The 15,084-nt window shown below is 34.9% G+C and overlaps 2 long non-coding RNA genes across 2 annotated transcripts; both read right to left on the reverse strand.

The window, feature by feature from the left end:
* Positions 1–2,224: 2,224 nt before the first annotated feature.
* LOC137642240 (uncharacterized) lies at positions 2,225–8,596 on the reverse strand. The gene is made up of 3 exons (XR_011044711.1): positions 8,492–8,596; positions 4,259–4,326; positions 2,225–3,982 (listed from the first exon to the last, which is right to left on the reverse strand). It is a non-coding gene; the product is annotated as an uncharacterized lncRNA (long non-coding RNA).
* Positions 8,597–8,896: 300 nt separating this feature from the next.
* Positions 8,897–14,525, reverse strand: LOC137642241 (uncharacterized). The gene is made up of 4 exons (XR_011044712.1): positions 14,278–14,525; positions 13,992–14,058; positions 13,608–13,735; positions 8,897–8,963 (listed from the first exon to the last, which is right to left on the reverse strand). It is a non-coding gene; the product is annotated as an uncharacterized lncRNA (long non-coding RNA).
* Between the last annotated feature and the right edge of the window lie 559 nt (positions 14,526–15,084).

Raw genomic sequence — 15,084 nt, forward strand, 5'->3', positions numbered from 1 at the left:
AGCGTTACTAACTTAATTGACAGCCAAGGCTTAGCAGGATACTAAGTACATACTATCCAACCACATAATAGCCAACTACATTGGTATTCATAAAACCTTGCTAGTTAACATTTTCCTTTTGTTTACTACAGTTTCAGGTGTATCAAATGCCATCTACGTACAAGGTTGATTCATTATACCGTAGAAGGATTAAATTTTTACCATGTGTGAAGCTTCCTATATCAAAATAAAGTAAATAAAAAGTAAAAAGATTCACACACATATATATATATATATATATATATATATCATCATCATCAGCCATTACTAGTCCACTGCAGAACAAAGGCCTCGGACATGTCCTTCTACTTGAATCTGTTTATGGTCTTTCCATAGCAAACCACAGCTGCAAAACTTTCTCAATTGGTCAGTTGATTGCCTTCTCTTCCTTCTCTCACTTCTTTCGCAATCTTTAGGGACCCATTCTATTATTCATAAGTCCATCTATTATGTCCTTTTCATTATATTTTCTGGTCATGTCAATTTCTTTTTCTTACTTGTTAGAATATCCTCTATTTTAGTTTGCAGTTGTATTCATGTTGCTCTTTTTTTGTCCCTTGGTGTTATTCCCATCATTATTCTTTTCACAATGGTTTCAGTTGTAACAAACTTATGTTCTAAGGCTCCAAGTTCCTGATGCATAAGTTAATACTGGTAGGACCATCTGACTAAATACTTTTCATTTCAGATTAAGTGGCATTGTAGTTTTCATAATTTTATTTTGTTTACCAAAAGCTCTCCATCTCATGCTTATCTTCCTTTTAATTTTGGTCTCATGTCCTAGGAAAACGCTTATATATTTATATATTTATTAACAATGTCTAGAAGTTCGTCCATAACCTTTATTTGTTGCCACTGCATTTTCATTGAACAATATCTTAAGTTCTACCCATATGAATTTTCAGCCCATTTCTCCTTTCTCTACTCATATCTTCTATCATCACCGGCATTTCCTCCCTTGATTCACTAACCAAACTATGTCATCTGCAAATCTCAAGTTGTTGAAGTTATTCCCCCTTGGGATTGCTGTACATCCCTTATAGATACCTTCATGTTCTAACACATGAATCATCTATGACGTTTCTTTGAAGGGGTTTCATTATTGCTGAAGTTTTGACAGAATCAAAAACTTTCTCATAATCTATTAATGCCATACATAATGGTTTGTCATACTGTTAATTTTTCATCCACCTCTAAAGCCAGCCTGCTTCTCTTGGTAGATTAAAGTCTAGCCATCTTTCTACTCAGAATAATACTACCTTTAAATATTTTATATATTATGGAGCTAACCTTATTGTGTGGTAATTTTTCAGGTATTTTGTCTCTCCCTTTTTGTAAATTAGTATAACAGTTTTTCCAAGCTGTAGGCATTGAGCCTTCTTACAGACAATTTGCTGGGGGCAGTTAAGGGAGTAGTAAAAAATATAGGGTTGGGCATGAATATAAAGAGAGTTCTGTATGAGAAAGTGATTGTACCAACTGTGATGTATGGATCGGAGTTGTGGGGAATGAAAGTGACGGAGAGACAGAAATTGAATGTTTGAGATGAAATGTCTGAGGAGTATGGCTGGTGTATCTTGAGTATATAGGATCAGGAACGAAGTAGTGAGGGTGAGAACAGGTGTAAAAACTGAGTTAGCAGCTAGAGTGGATATGAATGTGTTGAGGTGGTTTGGCCATATTGAGAGAATGGAAAATGGCTGTCTGCTAAAAAAGGTGATGGATGCAAGAGTTGATGGGAGAACTACAAGAGGAAGGCCAAGGTTTGGGTGGATGGATGGAGTGAAAGAAGCTCTGGGTGATAAGAGGATAGATGCAAGAGGCAAGAGAGCGTGCTAGAGATAGGAATGAATGGCGAGCGATTGTGACGCAGTTCCGGTAGGCCCTGCTGCTTCCTCCGGTGACTTGGATGACCGCGGAGGTAGCAGCAGTAGGGGATTCAGCATTATGAAGCTTCATCCGTGGTGGATAATGTGGGAGGGTGGGCTGTGCCACCCCAGCAGTACCGGCCGAACTCGGTTGAGTCCCTTATCAGGCTGGGAGGAACATAGAGAGGAGACGTCCCCTTTTTTGTTTTATTGTTTGATGTCGGCTACCCCCCAAATTGGGGGAAGTGCCTAGATATATGTGTGATGTTTAGTTGGATTTGTAAGACAAAGACTTCATTGCTTATACATTTCTTTATTTGACCTTGACTTACATTATACAAAAGTTGATTATCCGTTACATGGTAAAAATAAAATTTTGAACCATTTTCACATTCACAATTATGCTAGTCAAAATAATTGAAAAACCAAAGCTCTAACTCTAAAAAAAAAAAAAAAACTTTATTCGTAATATATTTTTAATTAAACCTCGTCGCAACTAATGATGCACGATGATCACATATAAATTGCACATTAATTATACAGTATCCTTTTCTATCAAAATAAGTCTACATTCTTGTGGAGACTCACTATCCAAATATGTATCCTAATTGGTAAAATCCATTCTTTATTTAAGGGAGTGTTTTCATCAGGGAGTTTTACAGGGTGTTAGTAACTTGGGCGAATGGCTCGGAAAGCTGTTGTTTGGGCTACTTGAAGATGACAATATGATATGCTGTTGTTTACATATTATTGAAGTCAAATTAAAACGTTTATTTAACAGGGGAAAATAGCTTCTCCTTGTAGGATGTTCTATATCAGATGTCATCAAGTTGGCGATATTAATTTTCCTTGCTGTGAAAACCCATATTTCTTTAGTAATTGAGCATTATCAAATACCTACAATGAGTTTCTTCTGCCATGAAAGACTCGTTATCCCCGCACAGCACGAAGAAGTTCCACTAAATCTGATATTCTTATTGCCATGCCTTTCCCTCTGTGGTAAGTGTTGAACTGATTTAGTTGCCTGCTCAGAAGTTAGAGCTGTCCTTGATCAACTCTAACTCAGTTAGGAACTTACGAGGAAAAACACTTAGTGAGGTTTTGTGAATAAGACTTTACACGCAACAAACTTAGTAAATCAACTAATATCGGATTTAGTTCCCAACTAGGCTTAGCAAGGTTTTATGAATTTGGGACCCGGTCTCTAAGCACCTTCAGCCAGCAAATCAGGAATCTACTCAGCTTAGGGGCAGAGGAGCAATGATCATCAAAAGTCCAGAGTAACTAGAACATGAAAAATCACCCTGTAGATCAAAGAACATGGCAAGAAGGCTTAGACATCCTAGTGGTCTGGAACCAATTAATAGAGCACCAGGATATTTTCATTAGTAAGATCACAAACAAGTCAATCATCTATATTCTATAAAAGCAATAAAAGGTTCATTTACATTAAAACATTTAATTCGCCTATCAATTTAGAAGACAGAAAAACAAGTGTTCTGCTTCTACGAAAGTTTTGCTAAAATACCTTACCATAATAAAGAGAAAGAGAAGTTAAGAGACTTCATAAACAATTTGTGAAGGATATTGTTTGATATACTCTGTAGAGATACAGCATAAATTTAGGGTTCTTGTTACCCAAACCAAATAAAATAACTTCCCCCTTTCCCCAAATCCAGAATATTATAATTCTGGTTCTGTCCAGTTTTCCAGGTTGATGAAGCATCAACTTACTTTAGTGCATGTCTTTTTACTTTTAATTTAGGCTTCATTCTAACTTGAAGTTTTTTTTTCAAGATACTTTACTTCACTAATCACATAAATTCCCATACCATTATCTTTTATAAGGGAAATATGACATGTCAAAAAAATTTCTGCATGTACCTCAGTTCTCAATTCCTGTATATTATTTTCAAATTGACACCTTGACCAGAAAACTCACCATAATTTTTTCTCTAGTATACTTACATCAACATTTCAGACTTGGGGAAGCCCTTTATGCCCTCACAATGCAGACAAGAAAACTCTCCTAAGAACATTTTTTCAGAGCCTATAAAATGCTCTTCTTTCTCTCCCTGGAAATAAACAAAAAATAATTAATAAATGTTCCATGTTCAACAACCATGTGTAGATACAAGGACAAGCATCAGATACTATCTAGAAATAGTCATGGTGAATTCAAATAAAAGTTATACATCATTCTTCACTTAGTAGTGGATTATGGGAAATAAATTCATGCAAGTTTCCTGACATTATTCACATAAACAATCAGGCTATGATCAGAAATATATGCATAAGTCAATAACACGACAAAAATGTATCAATTATAGTACAAGACAAAAGATGCTTACTTCTTTCAAGTGGATGACCAACTTTCAGATTTTCTGAAGAAACCATTCCAAGGATCCCATTGCCAGTACTGGAAATGAAAAACTTGTCAGCAATAGAATATTCTTTCTAATATTGTTTTAAAATCCATTTGAAAAAAAAAAATCAGTTACAAAGATGACTACATAACACTCACAAAAGTAATTATGCCTTATACTTGGTTACAAAATTTTATCAGCAATGTTATGCTTAGTTATTGCAAATTGGATACACCTTAGAATTAGGGCTTTTTTTGTTACCAGCTTACACATTGGGCTGGTCATTTACATGAGCGAAAAGAATGAAATAATTATCTTTAGTACATATGAAATAGTGAGACCTAGACTACTGGTGATTAAAATGCTCCAATAGTGGATGGACCTAATACATATGGCCTGCACTACTCAGAGCAGCAAGAATAGGAGTACTGATAGGGAAAATATAGTAGAATTTTAGGAGGAGAGTACAGTATAGAATGTTGATATGACCGCAGTGTTAGTCAACCGCAAGCAGGAAATAGTCAGTGAGTTGGTAGGTTATGAGTTGATCCACCACAGGGCAGCAAGCATTCACAAATTCTCGATCTTTGGGCAAGAATAAGTAGGGCAGATTGTACTTTCAAATATTTTCTGAATGAGAGCTAGATGTGAGGTTGTCAATTAGTAGATAAAATATTACTCTACCAAATACTCACAAAAGAAAGTTGATTTTCTGCCTCATGGTTTGTGGTGACAGCACATAAATAAATAGACTTAGCCGGATACCGATGTGACAACTAGTGTACATCAATAGACATACAGTAGGGTCCCGAATTAAGCGTGTTCGAATTACACGATTCCCCTTTTCCACGATCGCTATTTTTCAAAAATAAATTTTCTGTATCTGCGAGGCTGTTCAAAGTTCGCGAGTCAAGCACTACAAAATGTATCAAATCCATTGTCTTTTTAAGTATATTGGTAGCCCTAAATACGGTGATTTATAATAAATGTTACAAAACAATATTAACATTACATTTCATTAACATAATTTCATAATGAATAGCCTATTTAAGGATAAAATTCCACATCAACAATGAAATCAACTGTTAACTGTGCGAGTCCAGCTGACAAAATGTAAACAGAAATGTGGTTACGTTCTCGGCAATCTTTATCTTTCTCCAACCTTACGATAATTGTAATGGTAGTGTTAATGATGGTATATTAAAGCATTATTTTTGTTTAGTACAGTATATTTAAAAGCCTTATTTTTCCCTCTGGGTGTTCAAGGTTTTCACGAGTAGACTGGGTTCGTTTATCGGCAGTGAATAGCCTAAACTTCGGTAACGAGTCGTCAATATTTTGTCATATTTTAAACAGTATACATTTGATTTGCAAACATTGGTTTTGTAGAGTAGACGGTAAAATAAAATCTAGAGAGAGAGAGAGAGAGAGAGAGAGAGAGAGAGAGAGAGAGAGAGAGAGAGAGAGAGAGAGAGAGAGAGATTTGATGGCAGAAATCCCCTCTCTCTCTCTCTCCGTAAGAAATAAAACCATAGTTCACATATGGCAACTTGAGTTTAAGAATGAAATTAACATGAATATTGTTAGTTGTGGCGATCAATTCCTCGCTTCAGGGGGTACACGAAACAAAAACACGACATTCAATTACAACAGCTGATTCTCTCTCTCTCTCTCTCGTTATACAATACTTATAAATAGATGAAGAAACCAAAATCGGTTTTCTTGAAGTGTCAATTAAATACAAAACGAAAAAATTATACCGTGTATACATCCATTTCAATCATAGCTTAAAATACGGTAACCGATTTCGTCCGCAAACCACTATTTTTTAGGAAACACCATTATATTCCAGAAACTTTTTACTCTTTAAATGTCAATTGCGCTATAATAAAACATGTACTTATGTTGTTAAATTTCGGGTGTGTTTTAAAAATCGAGTATTGCTAACTTATTTTTGTTTTACTTTTGGCAGTGATCACATCAGCTGATGTCTAGCTTCCGCGCGAATACAATAACAAAGAATTGTTTACACCATTTCTTAACTTATTCAAACCATCTATACAGTTAATATTACATAAACACCAATGTGTAATAACCTATCATATTTATTGTTTAGTACTTTAAAACCATCCCTCTCTCTCTCTCTCTCTCTCTCTCTCTCTCACATCGAACGTTATAGCGGTAACCTAATTGTTCGGTGACTAAAAATAGGCCTAGTACTTTCTTCTTTTACCTTTTTTGCATATGGATCCATAATTGAGGTGGGTACAAGTTGACTTATAACTGAAGTTAGGAAAAGTATTTTGGATATGGAAAGGACAATTATCTTTCGTAACAGTTTAGAATTATCGTAAGTTATCACTCTGTCATTAGCGGCAGTTTGCTATTGTGGATTAAACGCATAAGGAAAAAAAAATTTCCAGCTTTGCTACGAATTTAGGAATTTATATGGATACGGTAAGTAAAATATTTGTAATAACAATGTTTACTAAATGTTTGTAATATCATTAGTTATGACTTAGATCATGTGTGTTTAATGTTTGTTTATTATGATCGAAGATGGAGCGTAAACAAATGGAAGGTTTCCGTTTCAGGCGGCATCATAAAGAAAAACATTTCATAAATGGCATTCATTTCATTTATTTGAAAGTTCTAATAAAAAATAATTAGAACATTGGTAATAACAAATTCAACATATAATCTATACTTGGTAAAATTGCTGTCAATTAAAAAACACAGATGTATAAATGCGTCTGTTTCTTCGTTGTGATCAGAGCTAAACGTAAACAAAACATTGGTTGTCGTTTTCTATTGTGCTTTTTAGCGTGTTTAGGAAACGCATGATATAAAATCGCCTTTATTTAGATAATTCTGGATTTTCAATCATACAACAAGCTAGTCTATAGAGTGATGGTTTTGCTATTCACCAGTTGTATTATACAATAGATATGACAAACATTAAAATTTGTCTGTATTTTGGGTTGTGTTATAACGGGAAATATATGGTGTTTACACCTATCCTGGTTGTAATTTTAACCATTTTTCAAGTTATTAGAACTTTAAAGTATATTAAATGTTTGATTTATTTACAAGAACAATTTGATATTATAAAGAAATACAGTATAGTACAAAGAAAGTATTGGAAATGGGTAGTAAACACATTTGAATAGGCAAATTGCTGGTTGCCATGGCCGCAATGGAATTATTTCTGTTAGTTGTGCTTCGAAATTCGCGATTTTCCATTTACACGAGGTCATTAATCGACCAAATTCTCGCATAATTCGGGACCCTACTGTATAATCGGGTAAAGTCTGTATATTTTGTTCCTTACCAGGTAAAACAAAAAACATCAGATAAGCTGACAGGGTAGCCTTTTAAAAATCCCCTAGCTTTCAAGTAACTGATATAAATGCTCCATAAGAATTTAATGTCTTTTGCTGATCAATATATTTTGAGCAATAACAACATGTAAACCAACAACTTATCACAATGAGAACTGGAACTTTCTTAACAATGCTGGACTGAACAAAGGGTGTGCCCATATACTGTATTCTGAAGAAAGAAGCCCAATAATTGTGCTGCTATCATGAAAGCCAGGTTAGAATACCTTATAGCAATGAAGGTAAGTGGATATTCTTCACAAACAATTCAAGAGGGATATTGTGCGATGTAGGGCCACAGTATCAGTATGCTCTATTTAGCCAAACCAATTAAATTTGCTTGACTATTCTCCAAACCACCTAAAATGAAGTACATTAGGGTTTTCTCATGCTTACCCTGGTTAATGCAATGTCATCTTTAGTACTTCATATCTTTTCTTAAACTTATGCTTCATTCTAACTATGAGCTCTATACAAGTCCATTTAAAGTATACTAATGTCAAGAAGTTTTTTCATACTTCACACACCTCAAATTCCTGAATGATTAAAATAGCAGGCGTAACACTGCCATGCAGTTGAGTTGCTAGGTAAGCAATTATGATGCAACCCAAGTTTTTTTTTTTATTATCTGATTAGAAAATGAAACTAGGATTAACCCATTTAATTAACTAAAAAGTTTGTACCCGCATTGGAACTAACTACTTTCTGACTACGGGGAACATGGCACGTAAACCAGTCTTCTGGATGTACAATAAATTACTATTTTGACTTCCCTTACTATTCTCAAAATGACACTATGACAAGAAAACTAATTGTCTACTATCAACTCTGTACTTACAAAGAAATGACAAATGATGTATACTTGGAGAAGCCTTTTACACCCTCACTCTGCTAGACAAGAACATTCTCTAATAAACATGAATGTGTTGAGACTTTAGAGCCTGTAGAATGTTCCTCTTGTTTGTCCTGGAAATTCAAAAGGATAAAGAATTAGTAACTGTTCCATGGTCAACACCCTTGTGGAGCTACAAAATCAAGCATCAGATACTATCTAGTAATAGTCATGGTGAATTCAATTCAAATTTATGCATCATTCTTTTCAAAATTAGTAGTGTAGTAAAAAAAATAAAGAATATTTCCCAAAATCATGCACATTTACAATCAGGACATGAAAAAAATATTCATGCATAAATCATTAGTAAGAAAAAATGCATTAATGCTAGTATGAGAGTAAAGATACTTACATCTTTCAAGAGGAATGCCAACTTTCAGCTTTTCTGAAGAAACTACTCCACGAATCACACTCGGCTCTGGAAATGAAAGAACCTGATTAATCTTTCTGATATCATTTTGCCATCAATTTGAAAAAAAAAAATCAATTACATAACTACACTCAAAAGTAATTATGGCTTATAACTACAGGTTATGTTTTTTTACCAACAATATCTTATTTCCATCATCAGTTATTACAAATTGGGTACATCTTAGAAGTAGGGGCTAGTTGTTACTAGCATACATATTGGGCTGGCAATATTCATGAGGGAAAGAAAGAAAGAAACAAGTAACTGTATTATGAAGATAAGAGATTGAGAAAACTGTAATAATGGTTATTAAAAGGCTCCAATGGTAGATAAATCTTGAACTACATATGGTCTGCACTACTCAGAACAGCAAGAACCTGAGAGCTGACAAGGAAAATAGTAAATAATTTTAAAATGTGACTATAAAATATTATCATGACCATAGTACAGCAGGAAGGCAGATTTACAAATTAGGATGCGATGTATCATAGTAAGGAAAGAAAGCTATCTCTAAAGCTTGCCGCACACTGAGCCCGAACGGAACCGCCCGATTAGAACCGAAACGTCCGATAGAAATCGAAAGCATGCATTCTTACCTGGCTGCGCACATTGGGCCAGAACAGAACGGAACCGATGTGCCAGAACAGAACGGAACCGACGTGCCAGAACAGAACGGAACCGACACAGTATTCTTTGAAAGATATTTTTTCTGAAGCGTCGGTGGCGTCTGACAGGCTACGCATGCGCAGAACGACTGCAGCGGTGGTTTTGAGAGGGTTGCTGAGGAATTCGGAGGTTAGTGTAATAGCAACCAATATTTTTCTAATGTCAGAAATTTGACGAATGTATTTTAATAACAAGGATGTAAACATATGATTTAATACAAAGATTTTAGGAGTGATTATTATTTATTGTTATTGTTTATTATCATTATTATTATTATTATTTCTTTTTTGAAAACATATAAACATCTGGCTTATGGATTCGATAAAAGATTGATATACAGAATATCTAATCATTGTAACATCAATTAAATAAAAACTCAGTTATGATTAAGGAAAACTTCCTTCGTTTATATAAAATTCTGTCTGTTCCGTTTTGTGGCTTTTGGCTCAGTGTGCGCGCTGGACGTCGTTTCTGTTCTGTTCTGAGGCTTCGGTGGCGGTTCCGTTCTGGCTCAGTGTGCGGCAAGCTTAAGATTAACATGTGAAAAGTAGCAGCGCAAAGCCAAAAATGTAAGAAGGCCCAGATGATTAAAAATCACTCTAGTAAACAATTCTTAAAACACCCAAAAGTTTAAAAGCTACTAATACATCATACTCCTAACATGAACTGTGATAAATGCATAAATATTGTATGGAAAACTTAAGATTTTTTCTTGAAATTAATATACAAACAAGTAACGTACATGTATGTGAATTTTCTGAGCAAATGCTGGATTTGCTAATGGAGACTTAACATTCCTTCAACTACAGCAAAATTGCAGGGTTGGTTATAGGCAAAACTAAATGAGTGACATAATCAAATACCAAGGAAAAATTTAATGTAACCCTAAAGTCAATTTGCTACAGCAAAAAATTTATGTTGGAACCTTTTGATTGTCTTCACAGTCTCTATTCAAGATAATCTTGTCTTGATACTCTGTTAATGATGTTTTGACTGAATCGTTAGTTCAGTCACCCACAAAAGCTGGTCAGTTCCCCGTCAAAACAGAGCAAAGGATACTGTATTCAACACATGTAACCTCCTTTGCAGCTTTCTGGTAACAATTATTCTTAAAGAAACACCGCACACCTCTCACTGAACACAAAGAATTCCACCCATGTAATTCTCTTGCCAATGTTTTCAAGATTCTCTTAGGACCAGAAGCTCAAAAGTAACAAAAGTTTGATCTATCTTTTCAAATTAACCTTGCCTATATTCTTCACCTCGAATGAGTCATTTTTGAGATTGAACGGTAACCAAGAGATGCCACAGAGGGCAAGAGTAGTGTCCAACTAAGCAAGCCTTTTCAACTGCTCAAAGCTCACCAACAAGTGTAACTTCACATTAACTGAAGATCTAGGCCCATCAATTAAAATCTTTGGAGAAAAACAATAATGTTTTACTGTACGAGAAATTCAGAGAAGCAAGTCTTGACCAAGGAACTTAAGTTAATCTATGATCTGCTGAATAATACTTGTAGTTCCAACCAGATGACCTCACACAACACGAAACAGAAGATGGACCATATCCTTCAATACACTTCTACGAGGGAATTCCTGACTGCCTCACTTATAGGAGCTGCTGGAGTCTGAAGTGTTTTTTTGTGAAGCATATGGTTCACCAATGAATGAATGACTTGTGGAATCTCAACAGAGAGGTGAGGAAGTCTCTAAAAAGTACTGTTACCAAGCATAAAAGAAGATTGGATTTAAGAATTTGGATCTGAAGGTAAAGAGAAAACCCTGCACTGCCTCAAGATGTAAAAGTCAAGAAGTTTAACAGCAAAATGGAAGAAAGCAGGAACTGAGGCTTAGTAGAAGACTAGACATCCTAGTGGTTTGAAACTGACAACAAACAGAACACAAGGATATTTGTACTTAATCAGATGGAAGACAGGTTGATAATCAGTATTATCTAAAGGCAATAACAGCCTCCATGCTATGCAAGGATGTGGAAACAACTTGCACAAAGACATGTTCATCTATACAACCCAAAAGTAAAGTAAATAACTATTGTCCAAATAATTATTTACTTCCCAGCAGTGAAAAGCATTCCCGGTGGTACTGAAAGAAAGGGGACTTCAAATATATAACTACGATACCAATTAGGGAAAAAAATCAACTCCTTGGTTAGGGAAGGAATATAAGAGATCTAATAGCTTTGAAATGAAATGGGTAGTTGAAAAGTTGGCAAAACCAACTCTCAGCCTGTCTTCAGAAAAGTGTACTCCTCCAGCCAGAATGTGGAATTGAACAAAGTTTCTTGGGAAAAAAAAAACACAGGACAACAATCAACACTTTGCATATGTGCTGGTTATTCAAGCTGAGCCAGGAGACAGCATAAAACTGATAGTAAATCCCAAACAGGAGAGTACACAATCTAGAGAACATACATTTAAAACAAATTGGCCTAATAGGCCCAAGATTAGTGTCAAGTGATAAAACATAACACAAACACATTGAAAGGGAACGAGTTATTTAAAATGCCATGAAGATCAATGGAAATAACATAGGCTGTATACCATTCAAGGTATAGGACACAATCACCTCAGGAATACTGTAGTGTGGTTTGGCTATGACTTTCATGTTGAATTGTTTTACCTTGTACTGATACTGTTAATAATATACAATTACCTCTGAAAAGTAGTATGAACTATAATACCATGAAAGGAAGCACATGAAAAGAATGTAGTGCAGTGCAATGGGTTACCTAGTGTATTAGTCAACTGCAGGTAGGCAATGGTCAGTGAGCTGGTAGGTTATGAGTTGACCAAGCATTCGCGGATTCTCGATCTTCGTCCTTGTCTGCAAACAAGGAGGGCTAACAGTACTTACAAATATTGTCTGAATGAGGTAGAATATAAGGATGCCAATTAGTGAATAAAATATTACAGTGCCATACACAACAAAGAGGCGATTTTTTGCCTCGTGGGACTACGAAAGTCAATAGACGTCAGCCAGGTACCGATGTGACAACTCGTGTACTCTAATAGACATATACTGTTGTACCAGGTGGCTATGTGACAACGCGTGTACTCTAATACACATATACTGTTATATAAAAGGGTTAATAGATTGGGTTCCTTATCAGGCAATAAAAATAAAAAAATCAGTTCGTTCGTTCCAGATTGCCAGGAGCTTGTCTCCATGTGGGGCTCTTTGACTAAAAGTCATAGCCTCCACAAAACATCAGATAAGCTGACAGGCAAGCCTTTAGAAAATTACCTAGCTTCCAAGTAACTGATATAGATATTCCATAAATATTCAATGGCTTTTGCTGATCAATAAAAGTGGAGCAATAAAGTTAGCCAGTGCTGTGGCACTTTCTTAAATACAATGCTGGGATAATTTAGGGGCGTGCTCATGAATCACAATCAATCTAAGAGGGATACCGAGTGATATAGGGCCACAGTATAAGTACAGAATCAATTTAATGTTCTCAGCAGTGCAGTGCAGTTGGCTACTCACCCAAAGCACCTAAACAAAAAGTATATTTGGATCTCATGTTTACCATAACTAACGCAATTTCATCTTTAGTACTTCACTTTTCTCCTTAAAGTTAGCCTTCATTCGAACTATTAGCTCTTTTCAGTTCCCTTTAAGTATACTATTATCAGGAGGTTCTTTCATACATCAATCATCTCAAATTCCTGAATGATTAAAACAACTGCACATAACACTGCCATGCAGTATAGTTGTCAGGTAACCAAACATTTTCCATTCTTGTTATCTGGTCATAGAAAATGGAACTAGGAGTAATACATTTGAATGACTCAAGTTTGAATCCGCATAGGACTAAATTATTTTCTGACTACGGGAAACATGCCATGTCAACCAGTCTTCTGCATGAATAGTAAACCACTATTCAGACTTCTCCTATTATTTTCAAAATTAAGCTACAGTATGACCTAAAATATCATTTCCCATCATCAACTCTTAGCATACTTACAAAGAAATCAATGACGCAAACATTGTAGACTTGTAGAAGCCTCCTCACTCTGTTAGACAAGAACATTCTCTAATGAACGCATGTGCGCATAAGACTTCAAAGCGTACACAATATTTTTCTTGCTTGTCCTGGAAATTCAAGTGGATGAAGAATTAATAACTATTCCATAGTCAACATCCATGTGGAGGTACAAAAACAAGCATCAGATACTATCTAGTAACAGTCACGGTGAATTCAATTCAAAGTTATGCATCATTCTTCTCAAAAATTAGCAGTAGCAAAAAATTAAGCACATTTACAATCAGGACACGAGAAATATATTCATGCTAAAGCAATAGTAACAAAAAAATACATTAATGCTAGTATGTGAGAAAAAATACTTACTCTTCCAAGAGGAACAGCAACTTTCAGCTTTTCTGAAGAAACTATTCCAAGGCTTCTATTGCCAGCTCTAGAAATGGAAAAAAAACCCTGTTTATTCTTCTTTCTGAAATTGTTTTGTCACCGATCTGAAAAACAAAGTTGAACAGAAATACACAGTTACTTTAAAAAATAATTATGGTTTATACATAGTTTGTGAATTTTTACCAACAATGTTTCTATACTGTTACATCATATAAGTAGGGCCTAGTTGTTACTAGAATAACCATCCTCCTCTCAATATACTTACAAAAAACAACAGAATGACATAGTATACTTGGAGCTTGTACTGTATCTTCACACTGCTGACAGAAAGTCTATGAGTATATGCCAAACCTTTGGAAACAATGCTTTTCTTGATTTCCCTGAAAATACAAAAGACAGGAGTTGATAAATACACTACATTTAACAGCCAAATGTAGGTAGAGACAAGCACCCAATACTATGTAGGTTATGGTGAATTCAAATCAAAGTTATGCATAATTCTTCACAAAATTGATAGAAGACTGCAGTAAAAAAAAAAAAAAAAAAAAAAAAAAAAAAACACACACAAACATGCAAATACTTAACATTTACAGTCAAAAAATGATGAACTAAAATACATGCATAAGTCTTTACCAACAAAGAAAAGTGTTATTGTAATGCTGATACAAGATTAAAGACAGGACACTTACATGTTTCACGATAAACATCCCTTGCCATCTCTGGAAATGAAAAAACGTCTACAAAATTTTACTTTCACAAAATAAAAAATGTGATAAAACTGATACATACATACATACATACAGTCAAAAGTAATATATCTGCTCAATTACAAGTAGCAAAAACTTCTACTGTTTACAAGTATGGCCTTTTCATTCTAGCACAGGCATGGGGCGAAAATTTATATACAAGGCCAGTAAGCAAGAAGAGTAACTATAGTAAAGATGAAATAGAATGAGAGCACTTAACTAATGATAATCAAAATGGAGTAGACTGAAGACTTGAAGGCCTAACAACTGAATCCTTAATATGGGTTTACTCCTAAAGTCATTTTGCCATGACCAGAAAGAAATAA

This window comes from Palaemon carinicauda, chromosome 6, assembly GCF_036898095.1.
Source record: "Palaemon carinicauda isolate YSFRI2023 chromosome 6, ASM3689809v2, whole genome shotgun sequence".
Taxonomy (NCBI): domain Eukaryota; kingdom Metazoa; phylum Arthropoda; class Malacostraca; order Decapoda; family Palaemonidae; genus Palaemon; species Palaemon carinicauda.